Source organism: Anoplolepis gracilipes, chromosome 4 (genome assembly GCF_047496725.1).
Source record: "Anoplolepis gracilipes chromosome 4, ASM4749672v1, whole genome shotgun sequence".
NCBI classification, from domain to species: Eukaryota; Metazoa; Arthropoda; class Insecta; order Hymenoptera; family Formicidae; genus Anoplolepis; species Anoplolepis gracilipes.
This window is the reverse complement of record NC_132973.1, coordinates 1,534,082-1,556,130: the sequence shown is the minus strand read 5'-3', so window position 1 is coordinate 1,556,130 and position 22,049 is coordinate 1,534,082. Positions and strand designations below refer to the sequence as shown.

At 40.7% G+C, this 22,049-nt stretch overlaps 2 protein-coding genes across 2 annotated transcripts in view; one reads left to right on the top strand and one right to left on the bottom strand.

Moving 5' to 3' along the window:
- LOC140665221 (uncharacterized) overlaps nt 1-2,361 on the bottom strand; it is a 181,229-nt gene extending 178,868 nt beyond the window's left edge. The window contains exon 1 of the mRNA XM_072891045.1: nt 1,609-2,361. The gene's annotated coding sequence lies outside the window, so the exon portion shown is untranslated. The remainder of the gene's footprint in view (nt 1-1,608) is intronic.
- Nucleotides 1-22,049, top strand: part of Spz5 (spatzle 5 Toll-1 receptor) — a 124,374-nt gene that overhangs the window by 73,326 nt on the left and 28,999 nt on the right. The window lies entirely within an intron of this gene.

Genomic DNA, 22,049 nt, shown 5'->3' with positions numbered 1-22,049 from the left:
GAAAATATAATTTTTCTTTTTGTACCAAATGGTATATTAAAACGTGAAATACTGTACAAAAATATGATTAAATTCGGCTAAATTTTTACTTTTATTCACAAAGCAACAAAAAAGTAATCAGAAATGTCTAATATTTTATAGATATTTTTCTATTCATTTTGCTTAAAAAAGGGCTCGTATTAGTCGCAATGTTCTTCAGTATATAATATATTTGGTATAAGATATATATTTATATATATGTATATAGGCACACGCACATGTATATATGTATATTGTACATGATATATACAGATATTTCATTTGAGTAATGAAAAAGTTTCGACGAACACGGACGTTGCACATGACAGAGTTAATTGCTTGGATACTCGTTCCTCCTCTCACGAAAGCGGCTTGCGCTTGTCCAACGTCCAGTTTTGAATAACAGACCGCCATTCTTGCGGCGGTTGAGCGCCCCTGCACCCTCTCCATATTACATCCGGGATTAATATTAAATTTCACACGATGATTGCAATTTCATTACCCTCCCACCAGAGAGCGGCTTGCCGGCTTCTTCTACTGTCGCCGTTCGTGCAGCCGTGTAATAAATTGCCCCCTTGCAAAAATCGCGGATTCAAATTGCCATACCTGAACCGGCCGGTGGGGACTCGCAGGTGTCTATTGTTGCCGGCAGGATAGCGAGCGGATTGTCCCGTCTGATAAGGATCTAAATGCAGTATATCGAAATAACGAGACGACCCATCGTCAGTCGCGACTTGTCTAAAAACTTGCGGTGCATAAGCAAACTTAAAAAACGCGGTTAATGTATATGGAGAAAATATTTCATATGTTGTGATATAAAAGAGAAATGCATAATAATTATTTCAAATAATTATATGTTATGAAAGATCAATCACAGTTTAAATTAGTTTATTATGCATTCCATTCGTGCTACGCTAATTTATCGTACACACATTTAAAGTTTTGATATATATATATATATATATATATATATATATATATATATATATATATGCGCATGTTGGAGAGCGAAATCGTAGCTGAGGAAAAAATGCTTTGATATCGCTAGTTATGATATTCCATTAGTATTTCAACGTAACAACCTCATACTCGATTCGGCGCATCACATTTTTTTTTTTTTTTTTTACTGTTTATCGCAAAATATCGAGGAATCCGAAGGGAAACATTTCACGCGTAATATAAACGAAATTATAGCGCTCGTCGAAATTAAATGGGTCTTTAATTAAACATTTACGTGCGTTCTTTCGCAGAATCCATTATCTTCTGTTTTTCAACAAATATCGACTAATAAAGAGTACATAATTCCTCTAGCTCAATAAAAATTTTTATTTTCACGTGCAGATATTTATTGAGTAAACATGCAAATACATTTTTCGCATTTTTTTTTAATAATAAAAATATTTTTATAAACTAGAAATGTATATTACATACACACATGTGTGGAATTGAATAACATATCTGAATTACATTTTTGCACTCGTTATAATTAGAATAATAACGTTCGAATTACAAACAGAAAATTATGAATTATGTATACAAATTGTGCAAGTTATGTAAAAATATTTTATTGACGTTCTTTATGATACTCACTCCGGCTCGTAGGATCCAGATGATCCAGACGATCGCGAGTGGGACTGCGAGTGATCCTCAGGTCTTATGTTTCACTCGTGGGCTGCGCTTTTGCGATTTGACGGGTACGATAACGAATGTAACATTTTAATACATCCGAGAAGAGGAAATGTATCGAGAATACTCGAGGCTCTCTATATACTCTATATCTCCTCGGCCCTTTAAATATCACGATCTAACTTTGAAGATGTAAACGGAGACAATTGATGAAGAAAATATCGTTAAATTTTTTTTATATACATATTATTTGACTCTTTTTATCGGTAACGTTGCTTCGAGATTAGTTTTGTCGCTCACATTCATAATGATGTTGGATCTTATTGATCCCGAACAATTTTATAACAAAACATTCGCAAACCTTATTTTGTCAAGCAGAATGCTAAAAAGTCAGAGATATCACGCTTCGCTTATGTAATTAAAATTTGGATAATTGATTTTTGACAGAGATTTGCAAGGGATTTACGCACACACCTTTCTGTGAGAAACACTTGGTTCAGTTAAGAAACTAAACGAAAGAGTTTTTGATATCGGAGTATATTCTTGATGATCGAGGATCGAGCACCTCGTGGTCGCGCGGAACACACCGGCGACTCTCACGTGACTCCACGAACCGCTTGCCGAACTCGTGACCAAGCGAACGTCTTGAGAGGAGCTTCGTTTGACTCCAGCAGCGCGCAGTTTCAGGGCCGAGGAGGACTTTTCTTTCTTTCTTTTTTTTTTTTTTTTTTTTTTTTTCTTTAGCAATTTTCAGCGTTATTGTACCGAAAGAGGCAAGTGTGGGCCGGCGCGTGCTGACGGAATTCGCGCCTGCTGCGGACGACCGTGCGGTCGGAGAGCCGCGAATCGACTGCGAGGAGCCGCGGTAGGTCAGCGAGGTGCCATCTACCGAGATCCACTGGCAGACTGAAGGCTTTTTAGGTATTGGGTCGGGAAGTGGGGCAGAAACCACGACAAGTCGTCGAGGTATTGGAGCGACGATACTGATGACTGACGAGTTTTCAAATTCTTCTTCTTTTAATAATCTCCACGAGCATGACTGATGATAGAAAAAAAAAATGATGTAAAGAAAAATATATAAAATAACTGAGTGATAGATACTATTGTATTTGTACATATAGATAGATTGTCATCAGAAATATCAAAACTTTTGTTGTCTCTCGTGAAGATTCACATTCGTATGGAAATGAATTCGACAGAGTACAAAGTGTAAAACGCAAAACACGTTGCATAACGATGGCAACCAATGAGTCAGCGGAATACATTGAAAGTCATCGTCCACTCGCAACTTCATCAATCGCAAGGATGTCGTCGTCAAGTGTCCTGCTACGGCAGGAAAGAAGACGATAAGTGTGACGTCATACAAATACATTAATAGATACCATCGTGGATGCAGAAACTGCAAGGAGGTGGAAGGAGCGCGGGGGTAGATAGGACACGAGACCAAGCAGGTGAACGGGGTCGCCAATCGCGGACAGCATCACGAATGGTGTTTCATCTCGCTCCTCCCTGCTTTGCTTCACGGAGGTGTGGTTTGCACCTGCGCTTGCGCCAGTCGCTCCGCCTCTCTGCACCTGCGGCTTTTCCTCGCTTCCGCATACTCTTTCCGCGACAGGACAAGTGGGAAATACGCTAAGGTGACCCCGTAGATGGACTCTGAAGAATGGCTCAGAGTAGACCGTTGTCTAAGTCGTCTCGGTCCCAGTCGAAATCTTTCACTATCGTAAGATATTTTAAGCAGTTACATAAGATTGGTATCACGAGTGTAAAAAGATTAATGATTCAAATAGATTCATTCGATCAAAGTCCGAGTTTAGCAGTAAACAAGTTTAAAGTACTTGTTAAATGTTTCGATATATTCTAATTGGTCAAGATTAATTTATTGAAGTAATAATTAGAAAGTTGTGCTAATTCTCGTCATGTTTGAACACTAAAAGAAGACTTTAGATATGTATGTTACTATAAATATAAGAATGTCTATAGTCGTGGTTTTTGCACTCGTATGACGTCCTACAACGACTATGCTTGGAAAGATCGGTGTAACAGGGAAAATTAATTAACCAGGAAGCCGCGTACGGTACTTTGATGTTCGACGGGCTTCCGGTAAGCCCACGTAAGGTCCAAGGTAATCGACTTTGCTCGTTCGAGTTGTACCCAACCCTTCGCAATAGTGGATTATCTGCACGATCCGCTACGAAAGCGTGTCTCTGCCTTCTTATTTACGATCGTGTCAATTTTTAACCAGACTAATGGTATTTATATCGTCATAAAATGTCACTGTGTAAAACACAATAAATTAGCATTAATGTTCGCTAGGTGTTTGCTACGTGCTTGTATGCGTAAAGAGGAACATGTTTCTCTTTTTCTTTTCAAAGTTTTTTTATCCATCTTTTTATTGGTTTTATTAATTGCAAGTAGGATGTTTAAAAAGATGACATAAAGATAGAGAAATGAGATTAATGGCACGCGTAATTTCTTACTTTCGCACGAGTGCCTTGTATCGATATCTTTATTACGTGTTTGTTAATGCATGTGCAATGCTGTTGATGACGCAGAACAAATTATATGGCTGTCTTATAATTATTATTAAGATATCTGTTTTTATCGTAAGCTACGAATATGGTAAATGTAAATGAGGGGATAAAAAAGTAACTGGCAAGCATGACGGAAGCATAAAGTTGAACTCTTTCAGTTAAGCTCTTCCCATGTGAAACGCATGGGAAATCGGATGGCTCTTAAGGCAAACCGGCAAAAAACCCAAAAAACTCAAAAAACCCGAAAAACCGGCAGCGAAATTCTGAGCGAGGATTAAATCCGCGCCATGCGCGGATGTAACATCGCGCGCGAAGAAGTCCCGGCATTAAAACCGTCCGAAAATCGTGAAAAGAGCGATTCCGGAGTGTTCGCGCGATCCGAGAGTGCTCGATCAAGGCCCGGTGTCGTCCCGAAATCGCTGAGGGAAAGAACAATGGCAGATATAACGAGGAGAAGAACGACGAAATAACACGCGGAAAACTCCCCGGCGGAAATCCAGCTTTCTCCTCTGGCGGCGGGGAGGGGGAGGGGAGGGCGAAATAATTACCCCGTGCAAATATTCGTAGGCGCTTATGAGAAGAAGGAAGGGGGGGAGGGAGGGAGGGAGGAAGGGAGGTATCCCTCTTTCCCCCGCTCTCTTGCCCCTTTTCACTTCCAGCAAACTGGCTTTGGTCAAGATTTACATAAGAATAACCTGGAACAACAATCCCTCGAACAATTACCTCCGTATTTAGCTGGCCATCGTTCCCCTCCGCGACACGCGGACGGTATATTATTCTAATAAGCCGAGCCGTGCCGTTCAACAATGATATCCAGCACGTGGGATAGAAGATAGGGGCAAAGCAAAGTTATTTTTTGAGCTAACGCGACCGCCACATTGCTTTACTTAATACCGTGTGTAGTCCCTTCTTCGAGATGTTGCTATCAAACGAATGATAAAAGGAAGAACAGTATTTAGAAATATTTTTTGCAGCACTATGCAGCAGCACTCTTTCAGAGATGTGAATGGTAACATGATTTACGAATATAATTGTTGTTGATAAAAAATGTCACATTTTGACATTTGTGTATATAATTTCTGTTAATAATTGATACCAGGTCGGAAAATGGTTGGAAAACATTTTCTCCGCAAAAATTCAGTTTGTAATTCAATCAGGTCCTTCCTTTAACAACGAAATGTAAGCAATTATTGATTGGCGAATCGTGACGTTCGATGGACGGAAAGGCGCATTTTCGCCGCGACGCGACGCGACGCGACGCGACGCCGCATTACGGTCTAAATAAATTAATTGCGATTCCCTTTGGGATGTCGCTGCCGCCGCCGCGGCCGAACACGCGATGTCAACATTCGGGAGGCAGTATTTCGGCGCGACGCACGCAAAATATGTCCGGAATAAAGAAAAATTGACCGGGATATATCGTAAAAAACGCCAGAGGGTCTCACTTTGACGAGCGGTGCGCGCGGCACGTTTGCGCGCACCGCGCGTCGTCGCCGAAGGCTGGATGATGCGAGCAAACTCACGCGGTGTTATATTTCAATCACGTTTGTACCGACTTTGGTTATTCGCGATTCGGCCAGCCGACAGTAACGCGTGGCCTAACGAACGATCTGTCCGATGCGATTGATCGGGTTATCGAATCATTTTCCGTATTCCTCTGCGCGCGTCATTTTTCGCGCGCTATAAAAGGCTCTCTATTGCGGATCGGTATTGATACTTGCGTATTGTCATGTTTATTAAATTTATATTAATTTTATCTCAAAGTCTCTTCAACTTGCAGAGAGAAAAGGATTTTAGTATCGTTTTGTTTTTTTCACACATATCAGATTGATATGCACACATTTTACACACCAGATCTTTGTACGCGTCAGATTTTAAGTACGTATATGAGTACGTATTAAATTTAATATACGTATATGTGTGTTTATATTTAAAGATTAGATATTAATTTAGATAAATTTACCGCTCTTTTTCACTTTGTTGCGCGTATAATTATTCAAAGAACGCTTTCATCTTGATAAAAATTCTTTAAAGACAGGAAAGAAAAATCGCTTGACGATTGACTTGACGATGTGCTAAATCATGATAGATCCTATGGGAAAATTTTGTTTCCATTGCGCGAATACAAAATATTGATTTTATTTACATTTCACTATACAACTGTATTTTCTGTGTCAACTGTATTTGGTTTCCCAATATGGCTGAATCTGAATCAGGCATCTATTATATATCGCAACCTTCAAATACCGTTCTGCGTCTCTGAATAATTGCATTGTTGAAATTGGATTATACGCGTCGATTAATTATGTCGAACAAAAGTCAGTCCATTTTATATTAATGATTCCTATTTATTTTGTCACATGTTATTTAACATGCTGAGAATGTGTTGCAAGGGATTATATCTTTTTTTTTTTTTTTTTTTTTTTTTTTTTCACAACCGTAAATACATTGAAAGATTGATTTTTCTCTATTCAAAATTTTCGCGTATTAATGCAGCATTTAAAAATGTTAAAGCTAATGCTTATAAAATTTCGTGGATACCTTGCAGAATCTGAAAAGTACTCTTATGCCGCTCATGGTGCATTAAGCGTTCTCCAAATCTCGGCGAATCTCAAAGCGAGAACTAAGCCGATAGTCTCTGTCGGCTCTTCTTTCGCGGAACGGCGCGGAACAATAGACTCTACCTGTGTTATGTCCGAGCTCAGCCGGTTACGGGAGTTAAAATCAAGTAAAATCCTCCCTTCGCTTTTTGTTCCTACTTACGTTCCACATGCGTTCGCCCATGTATTTATCCACGTAGTTGTACGCTAGTAGTAGTAGTAGTAGTAGTAGTAGTAGTAGTAGTAGTAGTAGTAGTAGTAGTGACATGTGTGTTTGTTTGATTCTGTTTAAGAAAAAATATTAATCAAATATTTGATGACAATTATTTGGTGAAAAAGCAATTAATGTATCGTAGAGGGATTGTAAGAAAAATTCGTTTGAATATATATATGCGATCGTAAACGTGGACGAATACGTGAAATTCAACCAATCTAATAAATCGAGAAAACAATTTTCCTGATGGTTGTCAAGGAAACATTTTTGTAGTTAAATACCTGAGTCGCTCGTCATTGCCTTCCGTTGTTCTCTGCGATGTTTCGCTTACACGTGAAAAGAAAGAGGAAAAGAGAGAAAGAGTGAGTGAGTGAGTGAGTGAGTGAGTGAGTGAGTGAGTGAGACAAAAAAAGGGTCCGGTACTATAGATTCGACATGTACGCGAGCGAGTTTTTTAATCTTTCAATGGGCCTCCTACACTCTGGAAAGCTCCGCTCACTTCCCATCCACCCTCCCCCCCCCCTAACCCCGCTATCAGCCCTAGCCACTCGATTCTGCAAACCCCTCTCAAACCTTCATCCCACTTCAACCCTACCACCCGCTGCCCGCGCTCGACTGCCTGTCTCTCGATATATTTACATATTTTCGTGATATTTCGCGACGTTAATCCCTGAGCCTTCCTATCCCTCTCCCTTCCCTTTCCCTTTCCCACCCCTTGTACCAGCGAGCGCGAATTAAATGTGAAAACTCGCCTCCGGCTATTTTCTCTCTCTTTCTCTCTCTTTCTCCGTTCTGACGGAGCTTTATTGTCAAATTCGCGCTTGGCTACGGCTTCGTCTCACTCACTCGGCGATTTTTTCTCAACATTTTTTTTCGTCAGTGCTTGGTTATCGTTGTTATTGTGTCGTTGCACCGAGTCGTTTCGCTTTTTTGGCTCGAAGTGAGCCAAACGTGAGATCAACGCGTAACGCAAGGAGAGGGCACTTGGTTGGACAATTCGCACCGAGCGGGTTCTTCTGTTTCACCGACTGCAACAACCATGGCTCGATGGAGTGTATTTGGCCGTTGAAATTTTTAGGGAACGCAAACGCGACGCACGGGGGACCCCGAAGGGATTCAAAGGCGCGGAAATTGTGTCAGCCGTTATGAAATATGCAGGCGCGCAACGCGACTCGGCTGATCCGTCGTTTTACCTTCCTTCGTAAAGCAACGGGAAGCTGATACCGCAAGCCGAAGAACATCTTCATAGCCGGAACTCACGTCAGATTCCTTACATGAAGCATGAGCTCCCACTGGGGCCGGCTAAAGTACCTAAACACAGGTATATGAAATACGCATAGTCGGCGAAATTGTCAAAAATAAATTTCAGACTATATTGAGACTCTCTACGTCGAGTAATTTATATTTTAAAAGAAAAGTAATGACAAATATTTTTAAATATAACACTCCCTTTTATATAAGTTATTATATACACAAATATTGGAAAAATATTCAAACTAATATTCATCCATATCAAATACAATAACATACTTTTTTTCATTTCGAGGGTAACTTTGTACTAATTTTTCGTAATCTTCGAAAGCTGTTGGACGAAAGCGAGCAACCTATCTAGTGATCCGTCTAGTACGTTCTCGCTTTCTCTCTCTCTCTCTCTCTCTCTCTCTCTCTCTCTCTCTTTCTCTTTCTCATCGAGAGAATCTGATATGGGGAAGATTTGGAGGAACGCGCGCGGTCAAAGAGCGATTTTGAAGGGTTTGCTGCGGAAGATCCTGTCGGGATGCAATCCCGCAAACACGAGAGCGAAATCGATTCTCTCGAAGCGAACAACCCATGAAGGGACCTCTCTCAGCATGCTCGATTTACGAGTGATTCAACGACACCGCGCGAGGAGACGGACGAGCAGGAGAACGAGATAAGATTAGACATGGCACGAAAGCCATCCTGCACCCCGACATGCTTCGCTATCACAGAGTAACCGTCGTGAGACACACTTAATTACGTCGAATACTGTAATATCATTTCTACAAAAATTTACATTGCGAAAAATGATGAATTCTTTTTCGCTATATATTTGATTATGGGTTTTTATAATTATATTATTGATTCTTATACAAGATACTGACCGGCGCGTATAATTAAGGCGTTCAAGTTTCTCGCACGTTCCTCTATCGATGGGACTCTCAGGATTCTCGAAACAACATGGTGTTTCTTAGCCCGATTATGTCGAATTGCGTTACGGTGAAATTATTCGAGAGCGTTTTATCTCCGCGCGATAGTTAATCGCGCGCTTTATGGGGACGATCGCGAGGGGTCGATCGTCGCAGCGGAAACCGCTTCCTCTTTAGCGTCGGGCCAAGATACGATCTCGGGGCGCCGCATTCACGAGGATCTAATACGCCAGAGTCCCTAATCTGATCTCGGGAACGCCAGGAACGAACCGTTAGCAGTTATTACGCGCGACCTACGTTCTCGATAGGGGGATACACACCCACGTGTACAGCCGGTACGTGTATGTATACGTGCGCCCATCGTTATGGATGCAAGCGCGGATGATAGTTGGAGAGATCGGGATCGTCCCTCCGGGCGCCGGTTGCGCGAGGAGAAGGGGAAGTACAGAGGACCGCGCGCGAAGCGCGAAGGAAAGATGCTTATTCCGTAAGCGCAATTTCTCACGCGAAGCTCCAACCTCTATTATGCGCACCTGCGATGCACTCTGTCGGCATCGCTACCAGCAACACCTCGCGCGATTGGCCGTTCGTGCTTACGAGTGATTGTCAAACAGGCAAGAAAAATGCAGCTGCTATTTATGATTAAGCGAACGAATGTGACTTGGAGACTGATTCCGGGTTATCGACTCTCAAGGAAACGTTAAACCCAAATATATGATACACTTGTATCTAATATAATATAACGGATTAATTGAGTTTCTCTTCTAGAACACGCTTACGCTTTAGAATTACGAAATATACAGAGAGTAAATTTTCGATCAAAAGGTCGCAGGGACGGAAAAGATACTTGTCGTCTCGGTGCTCATGGTCGAAGGTTGTTGTAACGCGCACAACGTGATGTATATACACATACACACACACACACACACACACACACACACACACACACACACACATATATATATATATATATATATATATATATATATATATACGCAAGGAAGGCATAAACCGAGACAATAGCCGCCTCGGGGTATTCGAGATGACCGCCATTAGGAACACGTCCCTCATCCCCTTCGTTCTCGACTGCTTGCTCCAGACGCTCCGACGCGACGGTCCGTACGACAAACTCCGCAACGGGGAAATTTCACGCGCGCGCCGGCATTATATACTTGCGAGAAAAGCCAACCGACAGCTAATCACATTACTCCATTTATGCCACACTTGAGCATTCGGAAAGGAGACTTACAAGAGAGGCTCCTCTGTGATCAGCTTAGCGTGTCGTAAACGGAAATTTGAAGACGCCGATGAAGCACCCTTTGGCGATTGTACGACAGTCCTAAGATGGGAGAGAAATTCAAATTCCAAGTTGCCTCGATGAGAATTTCGAATTTGATTTACTTTTCGATACGGACGAGGGGATCGAAAAGACAAACGGCTTTCCCAATCGCGCGGAAATCTTGGCGTCGAGCAGAACGGCGCCAGGTATCTGGGATATCGGAATCGGAATCTAGAATTTCCGCGGGAACTTTGCGCTGGACTACGAACATTAATTCTCACGCGTGATAATCGCGAGCTTTGCGAACGAGGAAATCGGCAGAGAGAGAGAGAGAGAGAGAGAGAGAGAGAGAGAGAGAGAGGGAGAGGGTAGAGAGAGAGATTTCCGAGATATTCGAGGCGCGAACGATAAAGGAGGAGTTTCGGGCCAAAGCCAGAGGGCAAGGGAGGTTTCCGCGCGAGGGAAAGAAGATGGCATGAGTGTGGGAGGGGACGGAGAGGGTGGCGAACGTGGTCTGTACGAGTGAGTAATAAGCACCTGCCCGCCTTGGAACCAGCGACTTGATTCATTTCGCGGTAAGTACAGAGCGCGCCGAACGCCCAGACCCGCAAACGCCTTAGGCCGAGTTCACCGAGACCTTCTTCTTCTTCTTCTTGTCCGCCTGCCCATAATACTATACGCATTCCCGATCCGACAGGCCCACGTTTTTCTCGCTAGCGATTTCGTCTCAGTTTCCGTTGGGGCGTTCCGCCGCCTACGTCGCATCTTTAGTTCTACTTTTCATAAGAGGGAGAGAGAGAGAGAGTGAATAAATATTGGGAGAAAATGCAAAAATCGCACGAAAATATCGAAAGATGGAATAAAATTACGATTCCATCAAAGGCATAACTTTGCATTACACTTGAAATTTGTGCAAAATTCTGAAATAAAAACAAATATTATGTATTTAAATGTTTTCAATATAAATGTTGTGAATATTTAAATGTGTATTAAATAAATAAATAAATAGAAAGAGAGATATGCGCGAATTCAAGTCCCAGGAACATCCTCGCGCGAGAGATAGTTGAACGATTCTGTAGTAATTTGATATAAAACAAGCCACCTCGTAATGTCTCATATTCCGGAACGCAAAAGCGTGTTGGCGCCGCGAGGAGAAAGAAGAGAGGAGAGGCATAAGTATATCGCCGGTGTATTTTGTAAAATTCAGAACCACCGCTAAGGCCTCGTTTCACGCGCAGTAAACGCGCTTCCGAAGTACAATTCCGCCCGAAACTCGAGAATATTTCACGATTTTGCGAAACGATCGCTATATAGTGCCGCGGAATTTTTATCGCGCGTTTTCCTCGGGTAAACAGTCGGATACATAACGTTTATCCTATCTTTTACTACTTGTATCATCATGTAGTTTACGGTCGCTCACAAACGTTTTTAACTCGTTAAACGTTTGCTAACTGTAGGACAAAAGCGTTTACGAACTACACAAAGAGAGACCGCATTTATGTGTATCTTTATTTATTTATTTATTTATTTTTTTTTTTAAATGAGTCAGAAGAAGAGAAAGAGATAATCTTTATTAATATAATTTATATTAATAATGTGTGTGATAAAAATTAGTGTTACATAACTGCAGAATATCGGCAATATAAACATTTGTTTCCCCTTTTTTTTTCTTGTCACGACATTAATTGTCCGACTATAATGTTGACCATCGGTTAGGATTCCGCGACATTAGATGCGTTTGTTTTATGCCAGAATAAGATTAACTAGCGAGACATAAAACGGCTATCTCGGATAAAAGCCAAGGATAATTGATTCTGGATGAATAAGGATGCAGGAGAAGTGCAAATATGAGAGAAGAGCTGGAAGAAGAGGTCAGAGAGAAGATTCACGAGAGGGTACGAATTAACCATTCTATTGGCCGGCGGCGCTATTTTTGTCGAATATTTCTGAATTTCGGCAAGCAGCGTCAAATATTTGACTGTTTGCCTTCCATTGCCAAGATCCTTGTTGACACGGCGCAATCGATCGCGATGTCACTTTTGTCTTTCGCTAAATTATTCACGAGTCGCCGTCGCGATTCGAGTCACGACAGTATCTATCACCGCAGAATCGATGTATCGATCTCTCGAATGAGAGGGACCTGATTGTCCCTGACGCTGACGGATATTCGCCGAACTCTTCTTTCGCGAATCCTCTATAGAAATTGTCCGAAAATTGATATTGCATCGATCTACGGCGCTCTTTCTCAAAAGAGACAATCTCATTGGTCAAACAATAGTCAATGCGAGATTTAACGATACCTGACTTATTCAAGTCGCGCAGTCAGTTTGAACGTGATTTCGCTTATCATCAATAGTTGGAGACATGAAAATTTTACGTTCGTTCAGAGATCACTCGTTCGAAGTCGCGATCTCCCCCCCCCCCCTCTCTCTCTCTCTCTCTTTTTCAAAACTTCTCAAAATATCGATAATACGTCGTAAACTTACAACACGAGTAAAAATACGAGCAATACAGTTGTTTTTAACGGGCGCCTTTCCACGTTACCCTCGCCTAATCGTGAGTTTATGCCTTTATTCAACGGAATAAAGGGATATCCCGGGGAAGCGTGCGAGCGAATATTCGGCGGCATGGAACATTTAACGCCGCGGCGCTCAGGCCGCAGTAAAAACGACGCCGCATCGCGCCGCGCCGCGCCGCGCCGCGCCGCGCCGGTGCGACTGACAGGAAGAAAGAGGGCCGCGCGGGATAAAGGAGGGGGAGAGACAGAGAGGCGGAACACAGTATTTGTACTCCGACGCCGAATCGGTATATTCCGAGTCTGCGAATTTCACCTGGTTTATATTTTCTGTCGTTTCCGGCACATCGCGTATAATTTTCACCTCCTCCTGCGTCGCCGCTTCCTCCCCCTTCCGCTATTCCATTGCTTCTCCGGCTCGGTCTCTCGGATTTTTATGCGGATAATCCACCCACCCACGGTCGCTTCACTGACACTTGTTTCGTCCGACGGCGACGGGTGCTACGTGTTTCCATGTGTTTCTCAATTTTTAATAAAAAAAGAGAAAAAAAAAAAAAGAAGCTAATTGCGAGGATATTAACGCACAACGGTGGGTTATCAAGAAATTGTGTAACGAAGGAAAAAATGATTGATTGGTCATTGATTGCATGATTATGTTTATTCTTTTTAAAAATGCAAGATAATGGTGATGTGTAAAATCTTTTATATAATATGTACATATAAAACAATATAAAATTTTCTAGTAAATTTTTGATATTGTGAGAGAAAAAATTCGAGAATATATATTTGAACAGAGAGAGAGAGAGAAAGAGAGAGCAAGCAGAAACGGAAGAATATAGGAAGGGGGGAAAGTCACAGCGCAAGAGGGACTTCGTGTATAAATGATTTTCTATTTTATCGCTTTTGCTCCGTGTCACGTACATGTTTAAAAAAAACGCGATACGTATTCACTTGATATGTGTGTGCGACTGTTTATTAATTATTATCAAGGTGCATATTTTTAAACATTTAACATTTGCCTGATGAAACTGTTATAGGGTATTGATAATTAAAACAAGAACGGTACAGATGACGTAATAAAAAATTCTCGCGTCTTGCATAGGTGGTTACATTTTCCGTGAATTTCGACGTTTTCGTTCATCGACGTGACGAGGAACGCACCTCGAACAGAACGGCATCGCCCTCTCCGTATCAGTGGTCACGTAGGACGTTTTGACGTTGTACCGACACTACGACGTCGCCGAAAAAGAAGCAAGAACGGCGCGACCGAGGGAAAACGAGAACGAGGGAGGTAACGCGATTATGTCAGGTACACGACGGCGGGAGGGAGGAAGTTCGTGAAACTCGTACGTGGCGCGACGCAAAGTGGTTGGAAACGAGGTTATCATTTTCTCTTGGAAGAGCCGTCAGCTGGACCGACGCGGGAGAGAGAGAGCGTTAGTAGACACCGCGAAAGTTAACGGGAAAAACGCGTTTGATGGACGAATATTCGAAGTTTTGACGGGGCCGTCGGCCGATCTCCATGAATTACGAATGAATTCGTCCCCCGACTCTTTCCCGCCGTTTTCTTCTTCGCCGTGTGTCGACGTCTCTACCCGTCTTTACTCGCGAAAAACTCGAGCCATTGAGCCAAAGTTATTTGTTCTATCCCTAGGAGGCAGGCATTCAGCTATCCTGAACGAAACGGATGACACCGGTTACCATCACTATATAAACAAGTCCGCGACGGTGCGCAGAGTTCAGTCCAAACATGGAATTTGTTGGATGAGTTCTTAAATATTTCAGAAAACCGGTGAAACAATCATGAAACAAATGATGAAACATTTTCTCTTTACAAAAAGCTTTGTCGTATTTCAAAGTAAAAAAAGATACGGATCAGCATTCTCAGTGGCCCTTACGAGTGACGAAAACTGTAGCCGTTAAAAAAAGTTGATTCTCTTGCACGAATCATATATCTGTGTTAGATTTTGAATTGATCAATTAGAATTAAAATTGATCAATCGGTAGTACTTGGTGTTTTTTTTTTTTTTTTTTTTTTTTCGTAACAATTTGTCGACGAACAATTTATTCGTTGAATTTTGCCGCCCGACGAGCTTACTTTTAATAAGTAATCGCGTCGCGTATAGTGCTGATTAATAATTCATACCCGAGAATTATGGATGGATTGGCATAAAATAATTAGCATATAAGTAAATTAAGAGTGTGTTCAATTATTATAATTATGATAATTGCCTGTTTTTTCCTCGTCATTCTTTCAATCTTGCTGCCTTCTATAATCTAGACAATAATCTCTTCGATCATCCGCGATTTCTATTTTTTTTTCCTTTTTTTTTTTTCTTTTTTTTACAATAACGAGAGTGCAATTATGATATTACGTACAATTACGATATTACATACATGTCTTTCCCGTTATTGACATACTTTCCATTAAAAACGCTCGTCCGTATTCTGTTATCTACTTGAGTAGAATTTCGCGCGAATCGTTAATCACGATTGAAAACTGCACTCGCCGTAGTCGAGCGACTCGTCTTAATTATTTATTTCGAAAACGTAACATCAAACAGAAGCGAGAAATTAAATAGCGTTTGTGCAGCGCTTGGGGTCTGCGCACGTTACCTGCTTGCTCATTTCATTTCATTTTGCGTATTCCAACCATTTTTCGGCCGAATATTTTTTATGATCGGCCGACTGCCATCATTAACTTTTTCAAATAAATTAACGCACAAAATTCAATACCGCGCCGCCTGATTCTCCGCATTCGCCTGTTCTCCGCTTTACATAATATCGCTATAAAATTGGAAAAACGCACTTTGCGATTATCTCGATGATTCGAAATTGCAGTCGCCATTCCCCTTTTACATTTTACCTGTCGATGGGGATATTATTAAAAAAAAATGTAATAAAGGAGAAAAGATAATTATTCAACAAAATTGCGATTATATAACACACGCATACACGTTACATAAATCTTGATATAAACGATACACAAAGAATAAATGCGCGCGCGAAAAACGCATTTGTAAAACATTATAAAATACAGTGCTGTAAATGCGTAAAATTCTTTTGCGCGTTGGAAAATATATATATATATATATATATATATAATTTTTTTCTTATACATTACTACACTATACGTTGACTTACCTTCTGGAATAATATTGAATATATCATATGTTTGCGCGGTCACGTTGACATATTTGACACTGATAGCCAGTGCATGTTCACCAACGTTGGCGTATATACGCCATGCCGTGTGGAGCCGGCTTAATCCAAATCATGCCGGGACCGACGACAAAGAAAATCCGACGCAGTGACGGAAAGTGGTTAGTAATTGAAATTACTATCGCGAGTATAGTTCGACGAGCACGATTCGATAAATTCGATCTCGCGCGGACCGCGATTGCTCGCGCGCGCGCGCGCGCGCGCGCGGCGCGGTTCGGCTCACCGCCTAAATCGAGAAAGATCGTAATCAGCCAGAATAGAGAGCGTGCGCGAAATATAGGCGTTGATAGATCAAACAAACGTCGGATTGGATTATTTTTATCGTTGTTAATGGCGATGGCTCGGCCGGGTTTCATTTCACAAAGCCCGGCGCTAAAATCAATTCCCTTCTCCTCCTCTCTCGATCCCCTCTCTTCGTTCGATACACACGCGATACCCACATACGCGATGCACGCAATACATTTACTATACCACTCGCCTTTATCGCGTATATACTTGTATATACAAAAAGGGATGCGTAAAAATTTGCCCTTTAATAAATAGGGGAAAACACAATTGTCAGTATCTTAGAATAATTTTGTAAGCTCGTATATTCTACATGTATATTTTCCAGACATTATTTTTCAATCTTAAAGATTTCAATTATCGAATAAGCCTGAAAAGCGTTTGAAAAGATTTTGTGAAAATACAAGAAGCCCATTTCATTCATTACGAATGAAGTTTATCTTACCCGAGACGAAAAGTTGGATCGTGTCTTGGAAATATGATTTCATCTAAAATTCATTGAACGTCAGTGGTTGTGGTTGCTTCTTATCTTACAAAGAGTCGTCGGAGAGCTTGCGTCGTCCCCGAGAAGCTTACGCCACCACCTCCATCCGGACGTATTGTAAGGAATCTTGTCGCATACCCGCGACGAATCGAAGGGTGAGAGCGTCAGCATTGAGACAGCATTTGCGTTTCGGTACGCACGAATGCTGTAAGCCAACTTCAATCGCGGAAGAAAAGCAGCGTGCGAGCGCGAAAGGTGAACGCGGGCGGATGATGTGAAATGAATCGGGCAAACGGACAGACGTGACAGACATAATTCCCCACGTAAGCAGTACTTAGGGGGAGCCCTCTCCACCCTCCCTCCTGGGACACCTGTCGATTCCCATCGGGAAATATTGGACTGTCGTTCTCGCGTTCGCTTCGCACTCGTGTTCGCAATTCGTAGCATTCGAAAAACTCTCCGCCATTCGCGGCCTCCTTTATGCATCGAAACATCGAATTCCTTCGATGTTTCGCCGTGCTCCGTCCTAAGAAGCCCTCTTCTTTCTACACTCCGGTACTTTGCGCTTATATGAAAAACGACAGCCATATTTATGTATTGAAAATGAGAAGAAACATTTTCAAACGTTTTATTTCATTGAATCAGCTATTTATTTTTCTCGATACATATTTCACACTATATATATATACATTTCAGAATATTAAACATGTCTGTAATCCAATTAAACTATTGTGCGGAGGTACCGATAGCGCCTTATTTATAGAATTAGATACCGCTGCTATTGGCCATTGGCTTTAATTAAATGCCGTATCATGGATAATTAGCAATGGGTTTCGCTACTTTTGCCGCGTGCCCAGCGAGATCCACTTTATAGACAATCGGGGGTCGTGAGAACGCCGAGGCAGTCATTCAAATACAAACGGCCGCACTTATGACTCGAGCTGCTAATTATATTTGCAATTAACCTCGAAACGCGCCCGCGCGGATTCGAACAAGTTGCGAGAGAGAGAGAGAGAGAGAGAGAGAGAGAGAGAGAGAGAGAGAGAGAGAGAGAGAGAGAGAGAGAGAGAGAGAGAGAGAGAGAGAGAGAGAGGGGGGGGGAGGGGGGTAAAGAAGAAAGGATGAGATGAAGAAGGAGAGGAGAAAGAAAAGGTCAAACGTACATCAAGTGAAAGAAAAAGAAAGGGATGAGAAAAAAGCGTACGTAACGAAAGAAGAAATCGATCGTATTTCTTTATCAAATATTTATTAATCCATATCGTTTATTTATCATTAATTTCGTATAATGGTAGTTGCTCCCGCGAGTGATATAAGGTTTAACAAATGTAACCACTAAAATTGGAATGATATCGGAAAGTCATGGATGGATTTATGAGAATTCGCTGGAGGGCGAGCGAAGGGCAGGGGGAAGGGTCACGCGGGGTCACGGCGGACCGCAACGACAGGCTAACACGATTAACTAAAAAAATATTTCATCGCGCAAAAAGCTCATAAATGAATTTTTCGCTCTTGGTCAGGCCGATCCTCTGTGAAAGCGTACGTATATATGTATATATATATATATATGTGTGTGCCCATAATTTGCATAATTGACGTCGGTTCGGTTCTGACATAATGAAATATCCGAATGTCTTTTTCGACGAGCCTTTTCAGTCAATCACGCCCGTCCGGCAATTTTATTCGACACTAATTAAACCTGTATTTGAGTTCATTTTTTACGCGCGTTTGAAAGCCAGACAGTATAAATCTTCGACGGTTGAGATCAGTTTATCATTAAATCGATTTACGACTTCCGTTCAACATATCGCTCAATCAAGTGCGTTAAAAAATATTTGCAAAGGTGACACGCATCTGTCGAGTGGAGTTTCTTTGTAAGATATCGTCCGCGGTTAATTAGAAATAGTTAATTACCAAGGGAACGCGCGCGATCTCTTTCCGGTGTTTCCATCAGCCCTTTCGCCAGGCATCATAATGAGAGACCATACACTATTCGAGACTCTCGCAACTCTAACTCGGAGCCATACAATGGCAAGAGACGTGTTATTACTTCCTAATTGGGCCATTATTCATGAAACTAAACTCACGTGACTGCGGTATTTGCGGCTTGTCCTAGTGACTATTGTAATACGAGAAACACTGTAAAAACTATTTATCATCGCTCGAAAGCAGGACTATCTATTGTTATTGAGAATTATCGACATTATTCTTCATTTATGTCTCGTCCGCGAACGAAGAGAGAATTTTGTCGGCAATGCACAGTTACGATTACTTCGTATTCTAATAGATGATGAATACGGTCGCGCGTGGCTTTAGATGATTGGAGGAACCTTCAAAGGAGAAAAGGAGGCTTCCCCTAGCGCAAGGACGTACACAACTACCGCGTTCTGGCAGTTCGGAGTCCTGTTTACACGCGTTCGCAAATATAGCCACAGGTATCGGAGCCAACCGAAGCGAAGAATTGATAAATTAGTTATTCCGTCAGTCGACCACCGCTGTTTCCGTAGTCGTGCGTTTGAGTTTGATCCTCAGCTTTCGAATAATCATGTCCGTTTATATCGAGTTTAAAGCTTTCCCGATATTCGTTCGAGAGCTAAAAACTCCTCGCAGTCTAGGAATTGCTTTCTAGACAAGGAGTCACATCTTTTCGCATAATTTCACAGAAATCTCAAATAATTAAATCAATTGTATACATATGTCGATATAGGGTAATAAACTCGAGTAAAATGGCCATAGATTTTTTAAATGCAAAAAACATACTTTTATTTTTGTTATTTTTTTAATAGTGCTTGAAATATTATCTTCGCTAGAGCTTAAATTACGAAATATTATCGAAATTAAAAGGAAAATATTTAATAGAAATTTTATATTATCAAAATAGTACAACATAAGCATTGGCCATCTTACCCAACTTTTAAGGAAATGATGACCATAGGGACGGAAAGATGGCCATAATATTTATAAAAAAAAATAGTGAAAACGAAAATAAAAATTATAGGTCATATAACAATTTACATATATATCTTTATAATATGTCTAACGTCGATTACGCGATAGCTTAACTGTAATTTATTCGACGTTATAACAGTTTTTAATGGACAAATGAAAAATTTTGCAGGTAGTCAAATAATGTGTGCACAAATATAAACTATACTGTAAATATCGATTATCTTTGATAATGATGACTAAAAAAGCGCATTATGTAGCGATTATTGAAAAAAATTACAGTCTATGGCCATCATACCCTAGTTTACCCTATAAAATATGAAAATTATTATATAAATTATATAAATTAAAATATTAATTGATTAATATCGTGATTATCAATCCACCGAATATCATTTACAAGTAATACAAGTAATTGTGAGCTTGAGAATTTCTCTCTCTCTTTCTCTCTTTCTCTCTTTCTCTCTCTCAGAGAAGCCCCAAGAAACTCTAATTTAACCATTTCAGACGAAACGGAATCTGCATACGAGCGAACAACGCGGCGGAGACAACGTTGGCGGTCGATAATACGTCGCTGCACCTCGAGCCGTGACGAGGCTGCGACATCGGGATTGTGATTAGGGGCTGGTCGGCAAACAATGCCTAATTACATAATTATTGTGCCGCGGGCCGTAATTAAGACACATTACTCCGCTCGCTTGGTAATTCATTACGCTTAATGCCTTCCCTGCCTCCGCCGTTTCATCGCGGATGACAGTCGCGACGGTTCTGCTAAATACCGTTACCGTGAAATATCACCGGCCGCTGCTAGTAGTTTACGACGATCGCGATCGAGATGCAGTCTCGAGATCATTTCTAATTCGCATCAAGCATTCGTATTCATCATCAAATTAGAACTATAATTTTCCGCCAAACCATCGCGCTATAAAATATCAAATTAGATTTTAACACGAATTATAAATTTACAAATGCGATATTTGTTCGAATATTTGATTAAAAATGCAGCTTTTAATAAAAAAACAAAATCTTGATATACATGAAAATAAAATATATATATAAAAGGATATAGAGATTTGAACGATAAATCGTAATAATTCCTAAATGCGATGCATAGACATGCCGCGTGGATCAAGCAGGTTACATCGCCGATATAATTGTATGGAAATAAAAAGCAGTCCTTATCGCGAGGCGTATCTTTGCCCGCGGAAAAGGGAGGAGGAAGACTCCTTTGTGGGTGGATGAAGAATGGGAAGGAGGAGAAAAGGGGGCGCGAGGGATTTATGCCTCGGCTAACATTACTCTTAACCGTAGCTTATTATGGAAATTTCCTTAAATTGTGGGTTGGAGAACGTTGAGAACAATGCAAACGGAAAACGAATAATTATTGGACTGTAAATTGTGGCAAGGCACGACGCGTCATCACACGAATGTCCGAGAAAAGTCAACAGTCGATAATCAAGTCGCAAATATTTGGCGAGAAACAAATAAATAGGGTAGACACGCTGCAGAAATGTTTAATGTTGCGACGATTAATGTGAATCGATTCGATTATCGCTCCAAATATATTTGGAGGAAAAAAATAAGAGTCCGCCGATATGATTTGCATCCTATTATTAATTTGAATAATATACAACTAATTTTTGTACAATTTTGTGATATTACTCGTTATTTAGTATATATATATTTATATATATATATATATATATATATATATATATATATATATATATATATACAAACTTTTAGAGATCATTCTAAGCAAAAAGGTTTATGTACGCTATAAATCAATTCGGCTTATATTATTAATTTAGACAATTTTATTAATATTGTAATAAACAAAAAATACCGACAAATACAGATATTTATAATTTTTACATGAATATTATTGTCTTAATCATATTAATTGTTCAAAATGTCCATTTTCTGCTTGCAAACACTCTGCTGGTTTGTTGTACCATAGACATTACTGACAAAAATTAAATTCTTAACATCTCGATGACTGAGTCGAATTGATCTAGAGTGTATATATAAACTTTTTTGCTTAGAATAATCTCTAGAAAACATTTAAAAATTTGTTAGTTTTATATATATATATATATATATATATATATATATATATATATATTCTCAGTTTTACTTCAACTTTTACAACGAAAGAATG